Below are 12,958 nucleotides of genomic sequence, written 5' to 3'. Positions count from 1 at the left end.
GTAGTACAGACAAATAAAATGAAAATTTGAACTATCAAAAACGAAACGGAATAAGATCTGTGTTATAATCAGACTGAATTGACTGATACCTGTACGTGAAATAATAACATAGCGCTATTCATCAGTTTATTGAGGTTACTTTGTTATGAATTAAAATGCATTCTCATTGTTCTTCTTCTTCTTGTTGCCCTTGGGAAGATGTTCTTCGGAAAGATTCAGAGCCTCTGCCCATTTGGTTAAGATCGACATAAAATTCGACTTGTTTGTTCTTTGGACATTTGTCCTGATTGGACGTCACAATTACAATTACAAGATGGCTGAATTTACGTCATGTCTAATTCCAAGTTATTAAGAGCAAACAGCTGAACAATGTTGTGATTTTGAAAAAAAAACTTTTTGCAAAGGTACACACCGATATTACGAAAACTACTGGAAGCCACGTTTGATCAGTGAGTAAGGCGCTACGTGACAAGAAAGAGTGTCTAGTCATTGCGATGAGACGAAAAACCGAGACCCCGTTTACACATTAGCGTGCATGTAATATAACCATATTGAAAGTTGGAATTCGAAAAAAGAGTAGACCATAGTGTTGCTGTCCGGGCAAAATTTTCCCCATAGAACACTGCATGTCGAATTCCCGTCTTCATTTGCCCAGTCGGTGCAAAAACGCAGGACCTTAAACCCCATTTCATTTTCGCGACCACTAGTCGACAGGAAACAAGAAAAACAACCAGGGTCTTGATTCGTTTAATTATGGATACGTTACAAACGTGTTCCAAAACTAGAAAATATCATATTTCATTTATATGAAACATTGATGGTGATAGATTAAAATCTTCTCAGATACTCAGAGAAAAATCGTAAAATATTCAGCCCTACACAACTCTATTTAGTACAATTTTACAAATTCGCATAAAGTATGATAATGAAAGACAGAGATTTAAATATTCTCATTGAGTATAATAATTAGATATTGTACGGTGATTAAATATTCTCTTAAAGTATGATATTAAGATATAAAGCCTTTAATAAGCCTTTGATTAAAATATAAAGCCTTTAATATTCTTATATAGTATGATAATAAAATATAGAGTTATAAATATTCTCATATAGTATGATAATAAAATATAGAGCGTTAAATATTCTCATATAGTATGGTAATAAAATATAGAGTTAAAATATTCTCATATAGTATGATAATACAGTGCAAAATTTGAGGCATATCCGCCAATCTATCGCTTCAGCCTAATGTACAAGGTCGATTGTGCTTGCTCGTGTAAGCAAGATGCCCCGGTGTTGTCGAAATCAGGGGGCAGTTTCACAAAAGTTCGTAACTTTAAGAAAAAAAACTACGTTAAGAAAAACTTACGAAAAAGATACGAATTATTTACGCCGGTTTCACAAAGGCCGGCGTAAGTTTTTTCTTAACTTTTTCTCGTATCTTTTTTCGTAAAAACGTCACGAATGGTCGTGACGTCATGTTGCGTCACTTCATTCACACTTCTGTAAACATTCCCACGGACTGAATGTTGACAATGTCGGCATTATAGCCGTTATGTTTGATTTGATCCTTACCTTTTGAAACATAAACGACGAAATGATATATTCCTTATATATATGCTAAGATTTAGCGGTGTATTTATGAATAAAATGCTATTTTCATGCCTGTTGTTTACTTGTTTTTGTTTGCTACGTCATAGCGCGTGACATAGTACCATACGTCGTCTGTAAGTCTGCCAAAAGCCGAAATGGAACCAAAAAGGCGAAAACAAAATTGGAACCCGGCAGCTCTCGGTGTTTTAATTAAGGGGGTTGAACAGAATTATGGGATTCTGAAGGAACTATGCAGTGAACTATGTAATTTTACGACGAGTCCCCTTATCGCTTTCCCCTTATCGCGTGTCATGTTGAAGCTTAAAGTTAAAACAAGACGATAATTCGTACATTTACCTGAGTTTAGAATCAGCTGTTGCTTGAACATTAATGGAATGAAACCCTTTCCTGCAGACGAACAGCGGCTCATTTTCTCCCGATGGTGCTATGATGGCAACTTGTGTACCATCAATCGTTCCCACTACATTTGGGAAGCCTGCTATTTGGTGAAAACCTTCCTTTGTAGAATTGATATCTTCCATGGAATAGGGGAAATTTATTGATAATTTATCGTCAACACAGGTTGTTATTGCTCGTGAAACACCATTAAATGCATCAGCAATGAGTTTTTGGAAGCTACCTGTGGCATAGTATCGTAATGCAATCAGGACTTGTACAGGTGATGACAAGGATTTCGATCGGTAAGTTGCGGTTTCGATATCATCATTATTAATAATAATACAGTTAATAAGATGTAATATATTGGTCCGATCAAGTCTGTACCGCGAAACTAACTCCTCATCTGTATGGGTGTCGAGAGGGTTTAATCTATCCCAGAATATTCTCTCTCGTCGAAGTTGCCGATCCGCATAAAGTAACAAGGTGGCCATTTTGTCAAAGATACGAAAAAAATTCCAACTTACGACAAGGTGAGAGTTGCCGTAGACTTTACGATAAAAGTTACGAATTTCATAAGTTAAGAATTTTAGTGAAACGCGATTTTTACGTAAGTTTACCTAACGATAAACTTACGCAAATTTTTCATCGTAAGTTGCTTTGTGAAACTGCCCCCAGGACTGTATGTGTGTTTGTACATCCAATCAGGACTGTATGTGTGTTCGTACATCCAATCAGGACTGTATGTGTGTTCGTACATCCAATCAGGACTGTATGTGTGTTCGTACATCCAATCAGGACTGTATGTGTGTTCGTACATCCAATTTACAGGCGACGATTTAGGGATTACTCTCGTTGATATTATAATTTGACAAAATGGCGGCGCACATGGATGAAAATCTAGGTAATGAGTGCCACCATTTTGTACGCTCACATGATAGTTGAGCTTACGTTGATTGATCAAACAAAACAAGTACATGTACTGCAAAGAGACTACAGTTGATAAATGATTGCAGAGCGACAAAATTCGATATTCGTTAATGTCGCAGTAACGAACAAGCGGGTGATATTGCTAGCAATATTGGAGCAAGTTAAAATTGTGTACAAATTGCCTTAGGTCATCGCCTGTAAGCTCCTGGTTTAAAAAGATATCCCCGGAGTCGTTACTCAGGTGAATTCCAAGGAGATACGCGGCCAGACATGAGTATCGTAGGAGCTGATTGTTTTGCCCGACAGAATATCGCCGACAAAAATACCGTTTGCTTTCATGCTGATTTCAGGCTGTAAAAATGATTGGGATCTGTACCTAGAGCCAGGCTATTGTCTTCACTGTGCAAATAATGATCTTAACAAAATATCTAATTGTTTAATATTAATCGAGACTACGGAAGACCAGATTTTCTGATCTACTAACGTCCATCAACGGGGAGGTGCTTGTATCAGCCTCAGCGTTCATTCCAATATTCGTCATGAGCATCTTCTCCCACGTGGAAGCCCGATTGAGAGTTATATCCCTTTGGTCCCTGGTTCGCGCTCGACCGTGGTGATTGTGACAAAATGGCAGTCACTTTTCGTGTCATGGCCAAGCCAGATCTATTCTCAATGTTCAACAATATTAACAGCGAATCATCGATAGAAAAATTCCTTTGGTTCAATTGTTTTTCAGGAATAATTCCTCGGAATCTCAGTCTGACTATCGGCGGTATAATGAGCGAGGCCAACTGAACGACCAAAACGAGGCCAGTGAATATGCCGACACCCAAAAGCCAAAACCAGAAAATATGAATAAACTGTTCGTATAAATAGTTGACGGGCATTTTGCATTGGATGGTATGGCGTTGAACGACCTGAAACTGTCTGACTGCAAAATCGCATAAAATGGTTTTAGGAAAGATGTAAACCGGAACCGAGATGGTTTTGTTCATCTTCTCATTGTATATTTCAATGGTTTCCTTTCAAACGGAATCTCTGAAATAACGTGAAACAAAAACAAACTGGATAAGAAGATTAGGCAAACTAAAAGTTTGACAATAATGAAGGATACAGTTCTAATAAATGAGCTTTGATTCTGAGATTCTCTGATGATCTGAGCGAGTTGTTCAGCATTTTCTGTATTACTCGCTTGGTTGTCCTTATCGCTAATTGTGTTGGTCGGATTTCTTAGAAATAAATCAAACACCAACTTGACAGCACGTGGTATCTGGAATCCCAACATCATAAATATTAGAACAACTGGAATCCATGTATGGAATGTTTCTGTTGACCTTTCACCACCATGACTTGATACTGGGATGACATTCTGCAAGGGAAGGTAGACCTTGTCTTGTTCCCAGCATGCCCCGTGTGCGTATTTTCCCAGTTGGTTAGTGAACTGAGCAGGTGTCCAGCAGCTGATCAACGACTCCAAAAATACATATTTAAGCACAGCACCCAGAGAAGAATTAAACTCGTCCAATAAAAGTTCAGTTTGTCACTGAAGTCATAATACGATGAGGCTAGACTTCTACCCATTTTCATCAATGATTGGATTCTGAAAATAAAAGAATAAAAATACATGTAAAATTCCTAAAAAGTGCACAGCGTGTGAGACATGTTTTGTCAGCAATGTGTTGCATATTATATTAAAATATCCACTGCTGTGTTTGGCCTCCTACTTAAAGATACATCGTCGGAGAATAGATAAAGAGTTGGAAGTTCTCACTATAATAGTTAAAAACTAGACAATGTAAAGGTAATTTGCTGAAAATTTCAGTCAAATTGATCCACTCTGAACCGAGAATTTAGCGATTGAATCATTACTTTTGTCGGTACGATAAAAAAAAAACATAGTCTCGATTATCCATTTCATGATTTAATCATGAATGAAAGTTGAGCAGCAAATCAGGTCCTAATCCAGTAAATATCGCAGGCTAGCGATGACATCAAGAGTTGATTATGGTGTGGATAAGTTAATTAATGTCTAATTAATAATTTAGATAACATACATTTCAGGCCCAAAGAAAGACCTAGGCAGATTTAGCTCTTGCATAATGTATGTATAATATACTAAGATATCCTCTGCAGTGGTTTTTGACCTTCTAGTTAATATACAAAGATATCAACTGCTGTGGTTTTAACGAATGAACCGCATAGCACACTGCTGTGGTTTTAACGGATGAACCGCATAGCACATACTGCTGTGGTTTTAACGAATGTACCGCATAGCACACTGCTGTGGTTTTAATGAATGTACCACATAGCACAATGCTGTGGTTTTAACGAATGTACCGCATAGCACACTGCTGTGGTTTTAACGAATGTACCACATAGCACAATGCTGTGGTTTTAACGTATGTACCACATAGCACAATGTTGTGATTTTAACGTATGCACCGCATAGCACCATCACTAGGTACGCCCGAAAATCACTCATGATGCACATGTAAATATTGAGAGCAAATAATGATATTTTAATCTCAAAGAGACCTTAATATTGTGTTGCCAAGACGTTAAACCCGAGTGAATTCCATTGTGTAAATCTGTAAAACAAATCGGTCGAATGGTTAGCACGTGCGCGTTGTATCATAAGGTCTGTCATTGAGTCAACTGGCGTGGTTTCGATTCCCCGATTGTACGTGACAAGGAGTAGGGTCGCCTGTCCAACCTAGTGGATTTTCCCCGGGTCCTCCGGTTTCCTCCCATAGCTAAAGACCCTAACGCGCAAGCGAGTTATTGAAATAAAATGGAACCATATTTAGTCCCGAAATGACCTAGTTCGTGTCGAGTGGACGTTAAACCCCATTTCTCTCTCTCTCTCTCTCTCTCTCTCTCTCTGTAAACTGATTTACATTCAATCGTTTCCGTTTTTACTCTAATTTCAAATCAGTTATGTTCGGCGAAATACGGCAGAAGTCTCAATCGAGTGGTAACCTATTGTGTCTGGTTATTCTGCATGCTCTAGATAAGAATATGAGGTTACCGTATGACATGACTTGTTGAATATGTCTAGCCTTGTTCTTCGAGTCCCTTGTTACAAATAAAATGAAACGCATTGTGGTACACGATTCGTGTACCAATGGTAAAATGTTTATTTTGTCTTAAATATTGGATATCAGAAACCCAATATTGATTTAAATTGACAAATAATTCGGGTTTTCAATGTGGAAGACTTTGGATGATACTAAGTTAGAGACTTAGCTACTTTACTAGTTAGTGCAGGAGGACCGCACTACGCGCAAAACAAAAATCTACAAGATAAACCTGCGGACAAGACAGAAAATAGACATTGCACCAAATAAACAAATATCAAATCAAGTGAATGGATCCGGGGGCCAGCCGTAAGCGTCCACTGCACTGTACAGTCCCGGGCCTGTTATGGTACAGGCTTCACTAAAAAGAAAAGGTTATTGTATATTTAAGTTATTGTATACTTGTATATTTAAGTTTTTGTATATTTATTGCCTATTTTAATACATTTTCAAAATAATTGAAATATTATAACTTACGTGGTAGATTACTGTGCGTGACTCCCAGGACGGATATAGTCCTTTTGGCATTTCCCCTGTCAAGTTAACTGTTTAATTATACATGTATTTACCAGCCAACCAGAGAATAGCATGATATATTTCACTATGTAATAACTATATACTGTATATACATCATGATAATATTTTCTATGTTACACAGGTTATATTCTACTTTATATTCGGAAGTCACGGTGGCTAAGTGGGTAAGACGCTGGTTCGCTAGTCTGAAGGTCGCGTGTTCGATCCCAGCATTGGCCGAGTTAGTTCAAGGACAGCTTACTAGTCGTTCGGATGGCACGAAAAAACGAGGTCCAGTGTGTACATTGGCATGCAAGTAAAAGATCACTCGATATAAGAGTAGGCCATAGTGCCGTTGCCTGTGCAAAATTTCCCCCATAGCACACTGTATAGCGTATGGCCGTCTTCGTTAGCCCAGTCGGGGTAGAACAGTAGGACGTTAAACCCCATTTTATTTCATTTCTATACTATATACCGCGGTAATATTGTCTATGTAATAAGGGTTATATTATAAGTCTAGTATATAGGACACATTTGTTATGATGGTTGTCGTGCGCTAACCAGTTTCTGCTTACAGTTTTTGAATAGCCAATAAAAACACTGCAGTCCGATGAAGATTCTAGTTTCAATTTATTTGTTTTGATATTTCTAATATATTTTTAGTGAGGAATTGGGAACTTGGCTTTTGTAAACCCCTAACTGGACATTATGTTACAAGGGGCGTGGTCCCACTGTGGCATTTTGAAACTGAACCTGCCGTTGTGAAAAGTGATTTCGCCATTCTTATAGAATCATTACTTTAGAGTTTAATAAAGAGTTGGCCATTGTTGCTATAATAATTCAAAAATAGATGATAAAAAAAGAAAATATTGAAAATTTTAGTCCAATTACTTTATTCTGAGCGGAGTTAACACTATTGAAAGTTTGGACTAGAAATAAGCAACAACTGTGTCAGCACCGTCTACGAGAATTGTCGATCATTTGATAGACAGACGATAACTCCAAACACATATGCTCGATTATCAAGTAACATTCTCAATGGCTATGGTACCCTCGCTTGGTAGGCCTTTCATCGGCTGTATCCAAGCCATCCGAGAGTCTACAGAGTTGATTTTGAGTATTTCAGGTAAATAAAGGTCTAATTAATAATTTCTATAACATCTGAAGTCTAAAAAAATACTTGAAATAGGCAGATGTAGTTTTTGCATAATGTATGTTTAATATTTGAAATGTCGATTCGTAGAACACGTTCTATCGTTGAATACTTTTACTTATATTTATGCATACACCACGCACTTGTATTGTTCGTGGAACACCACATATCGTGGAACACCATCTATCGTCGAGTATTTTTAGTTAATTTGTGTAAACAACACATCGTAGAACACCACTACGTGGAACACCCACGTACCACCTATCGTTTACTAATTCTTGTTCTATTTGCGTGAAATGTAATTTATTTTATAATTTGTAACTTATGCTTGTTTTCAGCCGTTGTATACATTATGAGTTTCCATGGTTACTTGACAGTTATAATTCGAAATAGGAGTATACCGTAGCACCGTTGTCCGGATACAATGTCCCTTACAGCACGCTGCATAGCGTGTGCTCGTATTCATTGAAGCAATTGGTTTTAAATAGGGCGTTAAACCCCATTTCATTTCTACATCATTGTGGTGAAGTCCCCCTGCACTTACTATTAGCTATACTATTGTGGCACCAGCCTAAACTAGTGGGCTAGCATTCTACTATATCATTTTAGATTGGTCGCACATAGTTATTAAACGTATGACGAGCCAGTTGAAGGGTTATAAGTGGGCCTGGGCCCTGTTTCACGAAATTTTAACTAAAGATAAAATCCAAATTTTAGTAGATATTTCAATTTTGATTGGCTTAGCACTAAAATCAATCTACTATTATCCAATCAAATTACTAAAATTTGGATTTTATCATAGTTAAAATTTCGTGAAACAGGCCCCTGGATCCGACTGGGCTGACAGCCAGACGAATTAAGATGTCACGTTCCAACCCTTTGTCAATTAATACCCTCGAAATAAATACTGACATTTTTGTTTAAATATTTTAACACTTAACGAGGTGTGGGGTGACAAGGCCCGCTATATTTAGACATGCACTCTCAAACCCGACAAGGCGTAAAATCGTTTGCCTAACCTAATGACTCCCATTGCTACAGACCCCTATTCAAGCGATTAATAAGATACAATTGTACAGTATGATAGTCCCGAAATGACCTAGTGTTTTTTTTCTAAACAATATTTTTATAAAGATTTGTATCAGAATAGGGATTAGTTAACTGATATAGTTTATATTAAACCCTTCTCCCTGTCAGATATAGATACATATGTATTTACATTTCATAAATAAACAAACAATGACCTAGTTTGTGTTGAGTAGAAGTTTAGCTCCCCCCCCCCCCTCTCTCTCTCTCTCTCTCTCTCTGCCAAATGGTTAGCATGTGCGCGCTGTATCATAAGGTCTGTCACTCAGTCAACTGCCGTGGTTTCGAGTCCCCGGTTATACGTGACAAGGTGTAGGGTCGCCTGTCCAACCTCGTAGGTTTTCTCCGGGTCCTCCGGTTTCCTCCCACTGCTAAAGACACCTACGCGCAAGCGATTTAATGAAATAAAATTAAATCAAATGTAGTTCCGAAATAACCTTGTTTGTGTCGAGTGGACGTTAAACCCCATCTCTCTCTCTCACGGCTCACACGTTAGATTTTACCAGGGGCGGATCCAGGAAATTTTGCAGGAGGGGGTTTGCCAGGTTCCTGTGGCAATACAATCTGATTAAAATACAGATCTATATTTCATTTCATTTTTTGTATACTTTCGATGGCCTACACTACATGAAGATCTGACAAGTTATAGCGATAGGTCACGTCAGGGGTCAAAAGACCGACTTTTGACCTATGACGTCAGACATTTGATTAACCAATCAGCATTGATGTTACTAGTGGATTACCCACAGTTGCGGGCAAAAAATGTCAAACACTCGATTCGACAGACCATTTGATTGGCTGACCCCTCATTTCAAGCAGAATACGCGTTAAATAACAAGTCTTCCAGATCCAAGTGTAGTAAAGACAAGTAAAACGAAATTTTGAACTATAAAAACGAAACGAAATAGGATCTGTGTTTTAACCAGATTGGTGACAATGTATCTCCCCCACCCCTCCCGCATGTCTATCGTCATTTTGGCGTATATACATACACATTGAGCTTTTTAAACAGAAAAATTCCACACCTCAATTGACGTCAATTTTTATTATGAATTAATACTATGACATAGTGATTTAATTTCAAGGATGCAAAACATTAATTATGATATCACATAATGTCTATATCATTATCTGGTGCTTTGAGTGCCCTTCCTGTCCCACATCTGACGATAAAGGATAAAGCACACGGCCGAGAAACTTTTCTCATAAAAAGTGTTGATTTACAAAAAAAAATTATCTAGCTGATTCCCCCCCCCCCCCCGGATCCGCCCCTGTTTACTTCTGTGTGCAACAGTTCTTTTGTGCACATATACAAAGCTGACATAATACCCCTTGTACTTTTAATAAGTGGGTTTGAATTTTTACCTGCCGGTGTCTTTACTGTTGTGATAGAGTCGAGGGCGCTATTACAAGAACAAGAAGTACAGGTAGAAATTATTTTATTTTAGTGTAAAATACATGCGGTTAGATAAACCATTCAATACGTGTATTGTAATTGTTTTGGTTACTTTGTTGCAGAGCTACCACTCGTACTTACATACACTATATATGATACATTTAAAGGGTGTATAGACGAAAATGGGTGTAAAGCATATATCAATGTAATATGAATGTATGTAAATTGATCTATGTTCAATTTTTTTATGGACATTACTAATTACTTCATCGGTGTCTAGTAGGATATGTTTTTTCTAAAATTGGATCCAATATTTTCGCGGCAAGATAACAACATAAATTTTGATTGAAATGGACAATATTGAATTCTAATTCTAATGGAAAATATTGAGTTAGAGATTTAGCACCTTTAAATATTCTCCACCTGGGATTGAGCAAAAATATCGGCTTGTATTGGAAACGGTGATATTTGTTTTCACAAAGGGGCTATTTACTCGTAAATCGTATAGAAATAAAGTTTGGGAATTTGTCATTTAGCTATTAACATTCTTTACAGACAATATAATAATAGCCTTGTACAGGGATACAAATTGGACTGGAGAATATGGCGAGTGATGTGATGAGGTAACTAATTGTATTATTTATTCATAATAATGTTGATTTCAATACAATTAATATCACTCATGGCAAATATAATCGAAGTGTTGTTTGTTTATAAATTATAGATGTTACAAATACTATACATGTACACGCAACTAAGGAGTCGATCATAAAAACGTTTTTGCTTTTATTTTATTCAATCAGTATAAAATAATGTGCCGTTACGCGTGAAAACAATGATCAGGTTAGTCGTTTAATAAAACAAAGATTAATAAACAGATAACCCCGGGTTGGTTGTTATTTTTACTACATTTCGTTTTAACTGATCAGAGGGGGTACAGTTAATTAACTACTACTCACGGGATTAGTGAGGGTGTTACAAAGAACGACAAGATGGTATCATTCAACAATGGCCGTTGAATGGGCGATGTTTTGTTGAATTTATTAGTAAAATAGTGACCGCTGGCCGCGTTAGAGGAGTGACCGTTGAATAAAGAGATGAAACAACAGAATTTTTACGGGGGTAATTTATCGTGACCGCTTACAAGGAGATATCAATGAATATGAGTGGCTGCTCATACAGATTCTACTGTACATGCAACTAAGGAGTCGATAATAAAAACGTTTTTGCTGTGATTTATCGATCCTCGCCAACCTTTATCGGGTCTCTATTTATATCTTCTTATTTTCAGCTTGGCGTCTGCTATGAAGATGGGGTTATCATTGCTAACGGAACTAATAGAGAACAGACAAAATTTGGTGCAATTGCTTCGAGGAGAAGCCATGTCCATGAACAAAATGGATAAAGATGTAAAGATCAGTAAACTAACTGGTAGTATGGCTGGTGTCGTGGGGGGTGCCATGTGGGTTGCAGGAATGTTAGGAGCACCCTTGGTTCTATGGGCACTATGACTAGTATTGGAGCCTCCATTTGTAAATACTTTATTACTCAAAAGACACGCACGAAAATGAACACTATTCTGAAGAATGACGAACAGTTGATGACCAGACTGTTTGACTTCATGGAAATGGCGAATGATGTTGGGAGTTTAGATAATCAAAGTGCAGAATGGGTGGTTAAACAAATTTATATATCGTTCTTTTTTCGTGATGCAATTGTCGAGGTTTCCGTAGCCCCTAAAATGTTTGCGCAAGCCGCTAAAAAAATGGCAATAGCCATATCAATGCCCTTTGATATATACACGATTATATCTACTTCAGTAGATATGTACAAAGGAAAACAGAATGAATTGGCTATACAATTCTTACAAAAGGCGAATGAAATAGAAGACACAATAAAAGTTCTGACTGAACTGTCAAAAGCAATTAAATAGATAGCTAGAAGCTATGAAAATATAACGCCTCTAAATATTTAAATAGCCATTGCTATAGGCCACACAGTCTTTAGAATATGAATTAGATTATAGTGAGCACTAGTTTAATAATCTTGATAATGAAAAGTTGTGAATGAAATGTTCTGTATTTCCATTTTTACAAATTTGATTTATTTCATGTATTATAACAATTGTTTTTTGCGTATAATATTTGAATCTCGCTTTCTCGCTCTCTTATCCTTATTTGTCTCAGTAATTTCGTCTAGAGTACTTAAAAGTGATAATTAAAAATGAAATAAAGTTTGCACTTAACGGAATAAGTCAATGATATGGTACCCGAAGATAAACGAATTTATATTCAAAATACAGCATGCATGAACTTGTATATATACGTAAATGTAATATTGTACAGAGTCGGTGTCTAATGCTGTTGATATATGTACATTATTATACTAGTGTACAATGGCCTTTAATAAATAAACTATAATCAATGATTAAATATTGGTCATTTGTTTTATGTAAACAGACTGTTGCAGACTTTGTAATTTCAAAGTGAATAGTAGACATCATATCTTAATCTTATGCTATTACAATTTGAACAAATATAGATGTAATTGGAAAAGTTAACGTTTAAGAAATTACACAATAACAGGTACAGTATATTATAAACCATACGCCCAGCTTGTCGTCATTGTCACCAACTTTGATTCGAAGCAGCGCAAGTGTCGAAGCGACAAGCGTGCCTGAAAATGGTTTCGTGTCGATCCTGTTTGAACTGACATAGCCTTCGCTTTTATCGAAGAGAGTCAACTCCAAGAACAAGAAGACGAGTATCGCTTGGTGCCAGTTCCTGGATGTAATTATTATGTATGGTTGTG

The 12,958-nt window shown here is 37.0% G+C and overlaps 1 long non-coding RNA gene across 1 annotated transcript; it reads left to right on the top strand.

Moving 5' to 3' along the window:
• The first annotated feature begins 10,042 nt into the window (after positions 1 to 10,042).
• LOC126824989 (uncharacterized) lies at positions 10,043 to 12,579 on the top strand. The gene is made up of 3 exons (XR_007681722.2): positions 10,043 to 10,178; positions 10,703 to 10,770; positions 11,439 to 12,579. It is a non-coding gene; the product is annotated as an uncharacterized LOC126824989 (long non-coding RNA).
• The last annotated feature ends 379 nt before the right edge of the window (positions 12,580 to 12,958 follow it).

Source organism: Patella vulgata, chromosome 6 (genome assembly GCF_932274485.2).
Source record: "Patella vulgata chromosome 6, xgPatVulg1.2, whole genome shotgun sequence".
Lineage (NCBI taxonomy): Eukaryota > Metazoa > Mollusca > Gastropoda > Patellidae > Patella > Patella vulgata.
This window is presented reverse-complemented; position numbering and strand designations above follow the sequence as displayed.